This window comes from Lathyrus oleraceus, chromosome 5 (assembly GCF_024323335.1).
Source record: "Lathyrus oleraceus cultivar Zhongwan6 chromosome 5, CAAS_Psat_ZW6_1.0, whole genome shotgun sequence".
In the NCBI taxonomy this organism is placed as follows: Eukaryota; Viridiplantae; Streptophyta; class Magnoliopsida; order Fabales; family Fabaceae; genus Lathyrus; species Lathyrus oleraceus.
In genome coordinates, this window is record NC_066583.1 from 499,058,763 (window position 1) to 499,070,927 (window position 12,165).

General features: G+C 30.0%; 1 pseudogene; it reads right to left on the reverse strand.

Annotated features, from left to right (window-relative positions):
* Positions 1-1,210: 1,210 nt before the first annotated feature.
* On the reverse strand, positions 1,211-3,063 carry LOC127085730 (GDSL esterase/lipase At1g71691-like; annotated as a pseudogene).
* Positions 3,064-12,165: the final 9,102 nt, after the last annotated feature.

Below are 12,165 nucleotides of genomic sequence, written 5' to 3' on the forward strand. Positions count from 1 at the left end.
CCAATGATCTCCTAAAAGCTTTGGACTTTGTGATTGCTCAAACTACAAACACAAGATATTAGTGACATATTTTTGTGCTTTTGGTTAGTAAACAAAATGAGAAAAGCAATGATATACAATTCAAGCATGCTTGGTGATCTTAAACCACTCACAAGAGATCCCACCCAAAGGCAGAGAGGACCAAGATGCTAATGATCCTTGAGGCTATGCAAATGAAATGTTATGATGCCATGAGGGATCTTAGGGACAAAATTGGGGTCTTACAAGTCGAGAATCTGATCGCATGAATAGTTGTGTGATGTTTGCTTGCATTGCGCATAGCTTCACAAGCACACTTGTTACGACAAGTACAAGTAGGGATTGGACGTTAAATCACAAGTTATTTACTCTATATGAGTTAGTTAGAGATCTACATCATAACTCATATGCACTAGATGTATAATAACATTCATGACAGAATTTTAAAACTCTATTCTGACAGTTACAACAAACAATCTTAATAACTTGTGCATCAAGTCATTTTATGATCAATATCCATAATGCATGTCATACATGATCTTTTGCATATAAGCCTTCAATCTCATGTCATGATATCATATATCATTTATCAATTTTAATAAGGTACAAACATAATGAAGTTAACATTATCAATTTTTTTTGATAAATCTAATACTTTATTACGAATATTTGAAAAATATGGTATAAAAAAGGAATAATTAGTCAACAAGTCATTTAACTTAATTTAATGTTTCGCTTTAGGCCCTTAACCAAAAAACTGTACACTTCATTTATAAGCCATAATTATAATTTTTGTGAAATTTGATTTGCTCACATTATCATATTTTCTTCAATCCAGAATATTTCTTAACAATTTTCGTCATCCATAAAAATCATCTATTGTCTCCCACCAATCAAGAACAACAATAAATCCATAATAAATCAAGAATTTATCATTGTTCTTCATAAACGCCCAGAATAAAAACTCTGATCCATCTTTCTTTCACGCGATTTGAAAGAAGAAAAAACCAAAAACTGGCAAAATATCTCTTCCACACAATGTAGATACATTAACGCACATGAACTAATTTCTCAATATCCATAGGAAAACATATATGTGTTCCACCAAAACACTTATCAACAAATATTTCATTTACAACTTCAGTGCTATGGCCAAAAACTGGCAAAATAATTCCGATACAATGTAGATACATTAATGCGCATGAACTAATTTCTCAATATTCATAGGAAAACATATATGTCTTCCACCAAAACACTTATTAGCAAATATTTCATTTACAGCTTCAGTGCTATGGGCAAAATCGTAAAAATAATATTCCTTTCGATTTTCACAAGGGTTTCCTCCTTCTCCAACACATGAATCCCAAATATTTGTCAACCCTAAACATTAAAAATAAAAAATGTAAGTGTTACTAAATATTAAAAAACATGTTATAGTATTTTTACAAGTAAAATTAATTATTTATCAACTCATCAAAATTTTCAGGGGAGTTTTGTATTTTCCTGAACAATTTAAAACTATCCAAAATAGTGAATAGTGATCCTGAGAGTTTGGCTTTCAATTTCAACTCTTGAAGTTTTCTTGGGAGCTTGTTTGTGAAGAGGTTAACTACTTGATTAATAACTTCATTGCATTCTTGAGTATGTGGTTTTTTTGTGATGAAACCTGGGATACAACCAATTGGACCAAGGCCAATTATAACAAATTTTCTTCCACCTAGATTATAAATTTTCTGTAGTAAAGAAAGTTAGTGAAAAGTTGATTTTATATATTTAAAAAATGAATTTTTTTGAATCTCAATTTCAATTTTTCTGAGTTTTTGGTCTTATTCTATTTTATTACAACTTAACACTACAAAATATCAAAAATGAGATTCATTTCGGTCAAAGTTTGGATCATTCAGGCATTCAACATTTTTCAGGTATTAGATCAAGATCAAATAGTATAAATAGTATAAATATATAACTATTTTTAATTTTATTAAATAAAAATGATTTAACTTAGAATTTAATCTGTTTAATCTTAATTCAAAATTTAGGGTTTACGAATATGTGAATGCGTCAAAATAATGATTGCAACAAAATTGGTTCAAAATTGAATTTCTTTTTTGTTAATGTTAAGTCAACTTAAAAACATACCTTTATATTTGAACCAAGTTGGTCGATAAGATAATCTGCAAATTCTTCAGGATTAATCATTTTATTTTTTCCCATTTTTTGTTTAAAATAATTGAGAATGTAATCGTTGGAACCGGTTGATAAAAGAAATATAGATTTTGATAAGTAGTGTCTCAATTTTGTTTTGCTTTGCAAGTTTCTTGGAAGATCATTCATCACTGTTGAGGTGAAATATTCAACTTGTTTCTCCAATGACAAGCATTCTTCCTTATACACAAAAAAAAATGTACATATGGTAAGTAAATTGCATTTTATAAATGATCGAAAACGTGCATAAGTGTCACATATACTAGCTCAACTGAAGAAAAAAAATAGATATGTTAAGTTGAAAGTTAACACTAGGATTTAAATATACAGAGAAGAAAATATATACATTAAATTTTTTCTTTCTTACATTTCTTGTTGAATTCAAGATTCCACATGAGCCTGACGCATAGTTCATACCCGACGTTATTTGATATCTCTCGGTTGTTGAAACACCGATGTATGGAGGTGGCATTGGTAAACCTAATTTAATTTCTGCAAAAATTCATCTTAGAAATTGTTTTTCTTGCAATTTAAGAAACCATAATGATTAAAAGTAAATTTCAAGAAGTATCATAATAATAAATAGTAATGATACCAATAAGATCCGCAAAGGTTTTGCCATTGCTAAACCTTCCAGTAGAGCAATTATTGAAATCTATGCCATATTGGGAAATTATTAGCTTTAGCAACAGTATTCAAATTGTTGTTATTTCCAGCATCTACAGTTGAATCACCAAAAACATACAAAGCTGGAACATGATCCTTTGTAGAATAACAATTTGCCAACGAAAATTGGAGACTAATAAGGGATATAACCCAAAAAACTTTAGATATAGACATGATCTTTTGTTGAATAGAAATATATGATAATTGTGAATGATTTTTGGTCTTATTATATATGACTATTAAGAATGTTATTTTATGATTTGTTGTCGGATATCTTAGACAACTTTGTTTAACAATGTTTGTGTTATGTTTTGTTGTCAAACTTGTAAATACCAGTGTTATCGCACAAGATTGTTATAAATAATATTATTGTATAAATGTTAGTAAAATATAAACTAAACAATATATTTGATTGATTAAAATATAAAAAAAATAAATTAAGATAGTTAAATAATTATATAAATAATACAAATAAAATAGTTAGACACTTTCAACATAACTGAATTCAATAATTATAATTATCATAATTTAGTTATTGAATACAGGGATCATGTTGTCAAGAACAAATTGGATGGGGAAATAATTTTTTATTCAAATATTAGTTTTGTGTTTTTTGTATGTATTAGTGATTTTTTAAAAGTATTATTGATAAATATGTCAATTTTTTATATCATCAATCTTAAAAACTTTTCCAGTTTTTTAATAAATTTATCGATGAAAACTTTGTTGTCCCGTATTTTTTTGTTAAAATGAACAAATATCAGTATCATATTTTTTTATGTATCACTTGAAATTATTTGCTTCATGTTCTTTTATACTTATCAGTGACCTATTTGTTCAATAAATTTTCAATGTCTCGATAAAAAATATTTATCTAGAACTTTTCATATAATTATCATCGGTAAATACATGTATCTTATTTTTCAATATATTTTCAATTCATTTTTAAATTTATAAAATACATTTGTGCATGAATCCTGAATGCTTTTTATAAAAAATTATAATTCAAATATTATAACTATTATATTTTTTTCTTAAAAAATATCAAATTATTATTAAATCTAACTAATTGATTTGTGACAAATTATTTATATGAGAACTATCAATATACATCATTTTTTTAAAATATATTGACCTTGTTAGTAAGGATTAGTTCAAGTAGTTGTGAAGTTGGTGAGATGCATGCAAGTCTAGGAAGTAGCATTATTCATGGTTTGTCGCCTTGATAAAGGTGATACATGTAAACACTTCGACGTCCAAATGTTTCTATCAAATGTGATAAATATTCCATGTATAACAATATATGTATCTTGGTTTGATATTTTACTGCTCCTTTTTATAGAAGTTTATTAGGTTTTAGGGGGTCTAGAATATTCTAATGTAAGATCATTGTCTAAATAAACCAGTGTTAGACTATACTTTATTTTGTTATCTGATTGTTCTCATTCAATCATTTTCTAGAGTCAAGTGCTTTCGTATGGCATGTCTATGATTATTCCCGTGATTCTAGAATCTTCCTTGAGTTTATAGATGAAGGTAAATCATCTTTTACCTTCCCTCAAGGTTTGACATCATATTGGTGCATTAATTTCAACAACCACCTGGTTTTGATTTTAATGGCTCGATATTGGTCATTCATTTATTTTATTGCACTACGTTTTTAAGGAAGGAGTATAGTCTTGGTCCAAGTTGGACATATATAAATGTGTTTTTAACTTTATAAATTAGATCAATGTCTCATGTATGATTTTAAGAAAAACAATTATAATGTGTATATTACAATAAATATCATTTTAAAAATGAAATGAAATAAATGTTAAATTTAATTAATTAATTTGTGATAATAGCTTCTTAATTTAATTATTTTTAAAAAAATAGATTAATCAAAATATGTTAAAATAATAGTTAGTGTCATATTATATTTCTTATTTTTATGTTGATAATATTAAAGAGAATTAATTATTTAATGATGAATATTTGTCATATATGACTTGTATCATAAGTAAGTAATTATTTTAATATAAGTATTATTTTTATTTTAAATTTTTTTACTTGTAAACAAAGTGACAATAACCACTAAAATATCTTACACGACTACAAGGTTCGGGTTTGAATTTGGGATAGGTTAATATTGACATTTGTCGTAGATCTAAGTCTAGATTGATATATATTATCATTTTTATATGAATAATCTTTGAAATTTTACTAAATTTTATAATTAATTAGTGACAAATATTTGTCTAATATAAAATTTTTATATTCTAATAATTTGTTAAGCATCCCAAAAACAACATGATCAAACAAGCGTATGAAAAAATATTAGTTTATAACTTATAATTTGTTTTCATTTTATTCCAACAATATTACAAAAAATATTAATTTTAATTAAATTGATAGTTATAAAATATTTTCTTAATTATATACTATATGAAAAACATATTATAGTCAGAATTCTTTAAAAAATAAATTTTTATATACGATTATTCTTAGTTTAATTTAAAAAATATTTCAAAAATATTAAATTTAACAAATTTTCTCAAAATATTCATGTTGTTAGTAAGTCATGTGTGAACTTACTGTCAAAATATCTGGTGTTCTAAGTGTTGTTTGTCAACTTTCACTTTGAGTACTCCCCAGTGTGTGTCTGACTCTCCAGCAGGATTGTTATCCCCAGCGAGTTGGCTGTAAATTGTTTGTCTATTTCCCTGTGGGCCATCAGAGTTCCCCACATATTGGTTTGTCTGTTATAACATCTCCTGTTAAAGGTTCACCATATCCCTAACAGATAAATTCAGAAATAAAAGTCTTTCACCCATGCATATCATATCATAGCATTTGCATTTTTCAGGATCAAAATCCGGGTCTCCATGGTATTTAACCACCCCCCACTGTGATCCGATGAAAAAGTACTATTTCATTTTCCTCTGGTGGAGGATGTTTAAATAGGGGCAACTGTCATACCCTGATTTTGGCCCTGAATTTTTTTTCCCATCAATCACTCATTTGCATTCTTTCTTCATGACCATTCCATCTGGTCATGATATTATCCAAAAAAAACATTAGTTGTTGGACTTGCTACCACGACCCGTCCATGTTTGTCTTTTGGGGTTTGTTTCTTGATTTTTGGTATAAGATGATTAATCTCCTTAGCCATGCGAGATTTGAAAACTCTTTCATTTGTTAGAATCAAGTGAACCTCATGTTTCATCCTTCGTTCCAATTTCATCGAGGTGATTATTCATCTATCATTTGTCTTATTACCAGTTCATCCCCCTTTCGAGTAAATCATGTGTCAAGTGCAAAATATTTTATTTTGGATCATCATGCATATTCATTTTTCCATTCATTCATAATTCAAAGAAATTCCATACATACTCCTTCATTCATGTCCATATTTACTATTTCATATTTTTACGTTTTTCACATTTTTCAAAATTTGCATTCATATTTTCTTCATTTCATATTGAGATTTTCTATTCATTCATGTTCAAAAATTTCCACATCCTCATTCATATTTTGTTTATTTCTTTCATTTATTCAATAATGGTCCACCATTTACATAGCATATGATTAATTCATCATACATAAGGTCTCTAAAATACAAAGAAAGATTTTTGACTTGCTACGAGAAACACCAATTTTTCATTTATATCAATGTCATATTCATTACAAATCAATAGTTGTCCAAAACATACATGATTTACAAAAATGGCACTTAAGTTTTAATTACAAGGAGGAATTGCTGCCAATGGTGCAATCTAGCAACCTTACTTTGTCTTTCTCTTCGGAAAGTTCAATTGAGGAAGAATTAAAGAGAGAAAGCACTGCTGATGTCATTACAATACTCATGTTGTTAAACGGCAACCCTCTGATATACCAAAAGAAGAACAAATAAGCAATGCAATAGGGGAAGTTGGACCATCCATAACACTTGCCAGCTTATCAGAGGTTCTAGCATTTGCTGCAGGATCATTTGTTTCTATGCCAGCATGTCGTGTTTTCTCGATGATTGCAGCTTTAGCAGTTCTGCTGGACTTTCTTCTACAAATCACTGCTTTTGTTGCTTTGGTTACATTAGACTTTGAGAGAGCCAAGGATAGCAGGGTCAACCCCAGGCAATGGATCCAAAGCTATTGTTGGTGAAGATTTGGTTGCCATGACTAATTGTCGCCTTCAAGCTAGAAATTTCATCACCCAAGATGGTGTGAATGGAACCAGGAGGATGAAACGCTCCGCAAATGCTACACCCTTGAATGTTGCATCATCTACTAGAAGTGTGAATGATAATTTCAAGCAGTTATTTGCTATGGAGGCTTCTGATTTGGAGTCAACTGCAACATCCAATATCAAGAAGCCAAGGATTGAGGCTAATCATGCCCTTTTGGAAGAAATTAGGGATGTTAACCAGCGACTTATTGACACAGTAGTAAGCATAAGTGATGAAGAAGTTGATCCATCTGCAGCAGCACCTGCTCAATCACTTGCCATCGGAACTCCTGGAATATCAGCCTCTCCTTTACTGGCAGAGTTCACCGGTCCAGATGGTGCTCATGGTAATGCATTAGCGCCCCCTTCAGGAAAATCAACTATTATTGAGCAGCCTATCGACCGTCTAATTAAAGCGGCGATTTCATTGACCCCTGCAGCATTAAGGGCAGTTGTCAGTGATATAGGTTCAGTTATCAGCATGAACGATAGGAAGCAGGGCTCAAACCACCGAATTGAATGAAAAGCAACACCAGCAGTAGGATTCTGATATGAACAGGCAGGAGCTGGTCCATCTCAAGCAACTGGTCACAGATGTAGAATTTGAAAAAATCAAGAATTTCAGATCTTCTACAGATATCTGAGAAACGTCTTGAAGATGCTTTAGTGGACTCCTCTTCTCTTAGTGGTTTGGAAACCCACTTATCTGAAGTGCACAAATTTTCAGTTGCTACAGATGTTGTTATGACCTTTACTAGAGCTCAGTTTGAGGGTCATGTAGAGGAACTTACTCAGAAGCTTCATTCTGCTTGCAGAAAAGTTGATGTGCTTTGTGAAAATAATCTTGATGTATAATCTGAATTGAATGCCTGTCTTTGTAGAGAATTGAATTGCATGAAAGAAAATATGACATTGTCCACGAGTCTTGACTACCTAAAGTCTGAGTTAGCAGTGTATACTGCTCAGTGTAAAGCACTAATTGATCAAAATAGTGTAACAATATCAGAGCTTAAAACACAAGAGTAGGACAGAAAATGTCAGCAATTCTTCTTGCTTGCATGAAAGTGAGTGTTGGCTTGAGGTCGTAAGGCTGGAGCAGTTGTTGGAAAGTGTTTGAAGAGACGGGGCAGGACTGTTTTTATCAAATGTAGAAGCTGAAGTCAAATGTATAGTTCTCCAAGGAAAATTGATTGAACTAGAAACTGCAATTACTTCATTGAAACAATCAAAATAAAATTCGCATCAGTCCAATAATCAACTGTTTCAAATGTAAAAGAGAGCAAGGTAGTTAAAGGAGCCATACAATTCAAACAGCGATGCCTCGGTACTATTGTGACTATTGCGATACCTATTTGACTCACGATTCTCCATCTGTGAGAAAGCAGCATAATCCAGGTTACAAACACAAGGCAAATGTGAGGTCCTACTACCTGCAATTTGAAGAGCAAAAACACTTGAGTTTTCTCCGTAACAACAGTTATTATTTCTGATCATCACCGCATCTTTCTCTGCACTAGAAATGAATTATAACAATAAAAACAATGCTTCCCATGTTGTTCTTTGAGAAGCCCTTGCCCTAGTAATGCATCTTGATGCTGAAAAGGAGGTGACATGTTATCAGTCTTGAAGCGTATTAAAAGGGACCATGGCCATTTTACTGATCCATTAAATGATAGAGATTCTCATTTTACTTATCAGAGATCTATGGGTGGCATGGTAAATCCGTCTTTCAGGGATACATGGACTGATGAATATGGGATAAATAGGCATTTTAATCCTAATCAGCGTGTAGGTTCATTAGAAGACTAGTTCTTGTCTCGAATGGGACAAAACTTTAATAATTTTGATGTGGCAGACCATCTAATGTTGTAGAAGCTGCAGAAGGAACGTCTTCAGCAGCAGCAACAGCAGGCTGAACGACTTCATCAGCAGCAGCAGGCTGAACGACTTCATCATCATCAGCAGGCTGAGCGGCTTCATCATCAGCAGTAGCAGGCGGAACAATTTCAGCAGCAACAAGCGGAATAGCTTCAGCAGCAGATTAATATACCTAATCATTTCCCTTCACATCTTAATGGGTCACATTTAGATAGATTTCCTGGTTTCTCTCCATCTCAAAGTATTAACTCTGGCATCCAGCAAATGATGCAGACTCCCGGGTCAGATTTGGAACGTCTTTTCGAACTGCAGGCTCAACAACGCCAACTCGAGCCTCAACAACAGCAAGATATTCACCAACAACATCCATGGTCCAGTCAATGATTGTGAAAGTCATGGGAGCTTTGGTTGAAAATGTTATCCCTATGCTGGAAGATGCATCGTTAGTTCACGCTCGACAAGGAGCAGGTGTGTTGATTAGCATTCTTATTCGTGGGCTTGTGAGGCATTTTCGAAGCATCATGCAGAAGAGTTGATCTCATCCCGAGCTCTACATTGGTGTTGGACATTATTCTTGATCAAACTTTGGAATCATGGTCTTCTTGATGCCTGCACAATGAACAACTGCAATTCAATATTAGAGCGCTTCAAAAACAAGGGATCGGATATTGTCACAAATTGAAGACAAACTGCCTCTACAATAGACATGACAATAAAATTGGATTTGACATCATAATGGTGCATTAATTTCAACAACCACCTGGTTTTGGTTTTAATGGCTCGATATTGGGTCATTCATTTATTTTATTGCACTACGTTTTTAAGGAAGGAGTATAGTCTTGGTCCAAGTTGGACATATATAAATGTGTTTTTAACTTTATAAATTAGATCAATGTCTCATGTATGATTTTAAGAAAAACAATTATAATGTGTATATTACAACAAATATCATTTTAAAAATGAAATGAAATAAATGTTAATTTTAATTAATTAATTTGTGATAATAGCTTCTTAATTTAATTATTTTTATAAAAATAGATTAATCAAAATATGTTAAAATAATAGTTAGTGTCATATTATATTTCTTATTTTTATGTTGATAATATTTAAGAGAATTAATTATTTAATGATGAATATTTGTCATATATGACTTGTATCATAAGTAAGTAATTATTTTAATATAAGTATTATTTTTATTTTAAATTTTTTCACTTGTAAACAAAGTGACAATAACCACTAAAATATCTTACACGACTATAAGGTTCGGGTTTGAATTTGGAATAGGTTAATATTGACATTTGTCGTAGATCTAAGTCTAGATTGATATATATTATCATTTTTATATGAATAATATTTGAAATTTTACTAAATTTAACAAATTAATTAGTGACAAATATTTGTCTAATGTAAAAATTTTATATTCTAATAATTTGTTAAGCATCGCAAAAACAACATGATCAAACAAGCCTATGAAAAAATATTAGTTTATAACTTATAATTTGTTTTCATTTTACTCCAAAAATTTTACAAAAAATATTAATTTTAATTAAGTTTATAGTTATAAAATATTTTCTTAATTGTATACTATATGGAAAACATATTATAGTCAGTATACTTTAAAAAATAATTTTTATATACGATTATTCTTAGTTTAATTTAAAAAATATTTCAAAAAAATTAAATTTAATAAATTAATTAGTGAAATAGAATTTGTTTTGTGAATTGTGAGTTTCATTAACTTCTTAAATAAATTTAAAGAATAACTTTAAAATTATAGTTAATGGAATATAATTATTTTCATTTTTGTTGTTGAAAATATTATATAAATATTAGTTTTAACTAATTACTAATAAGCAATACCCAGTGCACTATTGTGTGCTCCATTAATATTTTTAGAGGTAAATTTCTAAAAAATAAATTTTCAAAATTATAATTACTTTTATTTTTATTTTATGTTAATAATATAAAAATATATTTATGTCAACTAATTTTTTAATTATAAATATTTATTAATAATAAAATATAATTTATTTATTTAATTTCAAATATGAAAATTAAAATAACGACAATATTAAAAAAAGTAAATAATTTGTATAAGAATTAATGTGTCAAAGATATAGGTAAGTTAATCTAATAATGTTAAATCAAAATTGTAACAAATTGATATTATTGAATTAAAGGGAAAAAGTATAGTAATAAATTTGGTGGCCATTTATTTCGATAAGCCTGATTGATGGGGTTCTCCGTCCTTCAGATGAGATTGTATGTTGAGCCTTGACTGATGATAGTCCAAGTCCCTCATGCGAGGTTTTGAGCCCCTTAGGCGGGCTTTAATCAAACCCTCAGACAAGACATTACTTAAAGTATCATGAGCTAGACTTATTCCCACCCCTTGGGCTAGACTTTAGATGAGGTTGTTTTCCGGGGATGGCATAATCATCTTGTCCTTAAAAGCTGTAAGGATCTTCCTATGTAAGTCTGACGTATTCATATTTTTTGGTTTTTGTAAAGGCAGAAAGAATTTTTCTATGGAAGAACAACATAGTTGTATTGCCTAGAAAGAGGATAAATATCCCTCTATGGAATTCTAGTAGAGTTGTATTGTCCGGAAAGGCGAGAAGGATCTTCCTATAAATGTCCAACATAATTGTATTGCTTGGAGATGCAACAAGGATCATCTTGTAGAAATTCAACATAATTGTCTTGCTAGGAGAGATGAAAAGAATCGTTCAGTGTAAGTCCAACATAGTTGTATTTCCTAGAAAGGTGACACAATTTTTCTACTAAAAGTTTTGCATACATGATATTGTAACCAAAATGTTTTCCCTACTCAACTAATTTTTTTTTAATTATAGTTATTTGTCTATGTATGATTTTTAGATTAATTAAACTAAAATTAAATTTAATAATTATAAAAAAAAATATTTTTATTTTGAAGATGTAAAAACCCTAAATTTAACTAATTTATTAGTGGTGAACAAATATTTGTTTTATATACAAATTGTATGTACTAATAATTTTTTAATGTCTAATGTATATAAGACATAAAATAAACATAAAAAAGACGAAATTCAAAAAAGATATTTGTAAGAGATAAATCATAGGTCCAAAGGGGGACGAAAGACTTATCCGAAACTCATAAGGGGGAGTTTGGGATTCCGAATGGGGGAATCAGGTTCATAAGAAGAACCA